The sequence below is a fragment of the Gossypium hirsutum genome, unplaced genomic scaffold, assembly GCF_007990345.1.
Source record: "Gossypium hirsutum isolate 1008001.06 unplaced genomic scaffold, Gossypium_hirsutum_v2.1 scaffold_535, whole genome shotgun sequence".
Taxonomy (NCBI): Eukaryota; Viridiplantae; Streptophyta; class Magnoliopsida; order Malvales; family Malvaceae; genus Gossypium; species Gossypium hirsutum.
Window position 1 is genome coordinate 12,360 of NW_024403090.1, and position 3,467 is coordinate 15,826.

General features: G+C 36.9%; 1 non-coding gene across 1 annotated transcript; it reads right to left on the minus strand.

Annotated features, from left to right (window-relative positions):
- Positions 1-1,645: 1,645 nt before the first annotated feature.
- Positions 1,646-1,752, minus strand: LOC121226855 (small nucleolar RNA R71). Its single transcript, XR_005924539.1, has one exon. It is a non-coding gene; the product is annotated as a small nucleolar RNA R71 (small nucleolar RNA).
- Positions 1,753-3,467: the final 1,715 nt, after the last annotated feature.

The window sequence follows — 3,467 nt, forward strand, 5'->3', positions numbered from 1 at the left end:
AGGTAAGGAATTACTCAAGGAAAGCCGATTGATCCATCTCAAAAGCTGGATTCATCGTCAAGACTGAAAATCTCCCTTCAATTTCCTTCAGGAGTTTTGAGTTTTCTTTATGTTTTGTTATCTTTATTCTTTTGAGATGTTTTCTTTCATAATTATGAATTAAACCCCCTAAATACCTAAGGGGAATGAAACCTAAGACAGATCTTGTTATTATTATCTGAATTGTATGATAAATATTTGACTTGTTCTTAATTATGTGTTCTTAATTCTTGTTTTAATATTCCCGGATATTGATTCAAGTTATTGCACTTATTCAGAGGAGCAAAAGTCCCTGACTAAGAGTAAATTTATCGTAATTAAGCGGAGTTAATTGCACGCCTAGAGATAGGGTGACAAGATTTTTTCGGATTAGGGTGAAACCTAATAATGGAGTCCATAGATCAAGTTAATGAAACAATAGAGTGTTAATTAGAAAGATATTTCAATTAATCAACCTAGGGTTAGACATTCTTAGTCTCGAGAGAGATAATAATATAACTTAGGGATTTCTACGGATCAAGTCAAATGAATAAATCGTCTGATTCAGAGTAAAATAACAAGTAAAGTCTAGGTGGATTTTTCCTTGGGTATTGTCTTAATCAATCGAGTTTTCCCAAAAGCTTTTTCCCAATTTTCTCTCTGTGCACCCTTAGTTTAGTTAATTAGTTTAGATAAACAAATCCCTTAATTTTTAGGCTAGATAATAAAAAGAAAGTAATTACTAGTACTCTTGGTTCCTTTGGGTTCGACAATCCGGTCTTGCTAAAGCTATACTACTGTTCGATATGTACAGTTGCCTTCATCGTGATAATAGGTAGTTTCAAGAACGATTAATTATAAATTTTCAAAACTTATCGCGACGAGCATATCAAGTTTTTGGCGCCGTTGCCGGGGAACTAAGATATTAGGAACACTCGATTTTTATTACTTTAGCTATTTTGCTTTATTTGCAATTTAAATTTAATTTTTATTTTCTTTTCTAATTTTCTCTTTTATTCGGTTCTGGCAGGTTTTTTTATAGTGTATGACTAGAAGAAACCCGTCGAGACCATTACTTTTTGATAGTGAGATCAATCGCACAGCTCGTAGAAACCGAAGAGAAATAAGGTGAAGCTTATGATACACAGAGGAAGAGCAAGAGGACGATATTCAAACCACAACTGAGGAGATGGCTGAAAATTAGGAAAATCCGCTACCTCCTGTGATTGCTGCTGATCCAGTAAATCAGAATCCTGCTCCGCGCACTATGTATGATTATGCTAAACCGAATTTAACAGGAACTGAGTCAAGTATAGTTAGGCCAGCTATTGCTGCAAATAATTTTGAACTAAAACCTAACACGATTCAAATGATACAGCAATTTGTTCAGTTTGATGGTTTGCAGGATGAGGATCCAAACAATCACTTGGCGAATTTTCTGGAGTTTTGCAACACATTTAAAATCAATAGCATTTCTGATGATGCCATTCACCTTCGGTTGTTTCCCTTTTCGTTGAGGAACAAAGCAAAACAGTGGTTGAACTCATTACCACGAGGGCCAATCACTACTTGGGAACAAATGACCGAAAAATTTTTACTTAAATATTTTCAGCCGGCTAAAACGGCTAAATTAAGGAATGATATCTCTTCTTTTGTGCAGATGGATCTAGAGACACTCTATGATGCATGGGAGAGATACAAGGACCCCTTGAGAAGATACCCTCACCATGGGCTGCCCTTATGGTTGCAGGTTCAAACATTTCACAATGGCCTGAATCCTTCGACTAGACAGATGATTGACACAGCTACTGGTGGGACTATCAATAACAAAACACCTGAAGTGGCTTACGAATTTATTGAAGAGATGTCACTGAATAACTATCAGTGGCAAGTCATGAGAACAAAGCCGACGAAAGTAGCTAGTGTTTTCAACCTCGATGCGGTTACTATGCTATCTAACCAGGTAGAACTCTTAAATAAAAACATTGACGGTTTGTGTAGTTCTACTCAGGTACATCTAGTGATGAGGTGCGATTCAAATGGAGGAGGAGTACACACGGAATACCAATCCTTCAACCCTAGCAACGAGGAGGAACAAGTCCAATATATGGGTAACAATAATTCTAGACCTCAAAATAACCCATACCGTAATACCTATAATGCAAGTTAGAGGAACCATCCCAATTTCTCGTGGGTGGTCAAGAAAATCAAAGGCCATAACACCCTCCGGGTTTTCAACAACCACCTTACCAGTAGGAAAAGAAGCCTAACCTTGAGGAGATGCTAACAAAGTTTATCTCGGTGTCGGAAACTCACTTTCAGAATACCAAAATAGCACTTAAGAATTAGCAAGCATCGATCCAAGGGCTCGAAATTCAGATAGGGCAGCTTGCTAAATTGATTTCAGAAATACCACCAAGAAGTCTACCTAGTAACACTGAACCCAATCCAAAATAGCATGTGAAAGCAGTTACACTAAGGAGTGGGAAAGCGTTAGTTGAATCTAAAAAGAAGCTACCACAAGAAGCTGACAGAAATGAAGGAGAGGAAGTAAAACTCGAAAATAATCCAATGCCAAAGGAATATAAACTGCCAATCCCATATCCAGCAACGTTGAAGAAAGATCGCATGGATGCACAATTTGGTAAATTTCTTGAACTTTTCAAACAACTGCATGTTAACTTACCTTTTGTTGAAGCTATATCACAGATGCCTCCATATGCAAAATTTTTAAAAGAGCTTCTAACAAACAAAAGGAAATTTGAAGACCTATCTATAGTGGACTTAATGAGGAATGCTCGGCCATACTCCAGAATAAACTACCAACCAAACTAAAAGATCCAGGAAGTTTTACTATTCCCTGCTTAATTGGTAGTTTGAATGTTGATAAGACACTAGCTGATTTAGGTGCTAGCATTAATTTGATGCCATATAAAATGTTTAAACAACTTGGTCTTAGGGAACCTAAACGCACTAGGATGAGTATTCAATTAGCTGATAGATCTGTTAAATATCCTAGGGGAATTATAGAGGATGTACTTGTAAAAGTCGATAAATTTATATTCCCTGTTGATTTCGTTGTGCTTGACATGGATGAGGATATTGAAGTGGCTTTAATCTTAGGTCATCCATTTTTAGCCATTGCTAGGGCTGTTATTGATGTGGGTGATGGTAAATTGGTACTTAGAGTAGGTGACGAAGAGATTAACGTTAAAATTTATGATGCCATGAGATTTTCTAGGGAACAGGATGACGTACTCATGTTATTTTATTGACTTTATTGATCATGCTACTAAAGATTCTTTTCAGGAAATCATACATAAGGACAAGTTGGAATTGTGTCTTGCCCAAAGAGAGGAGGGGGATGATAATTCTGAGATAGGAACTGAACTGAATCCCAATGAACCCTTCCCAAGACCAGCAGAATATGAGGGTATTAAGGTAAACGA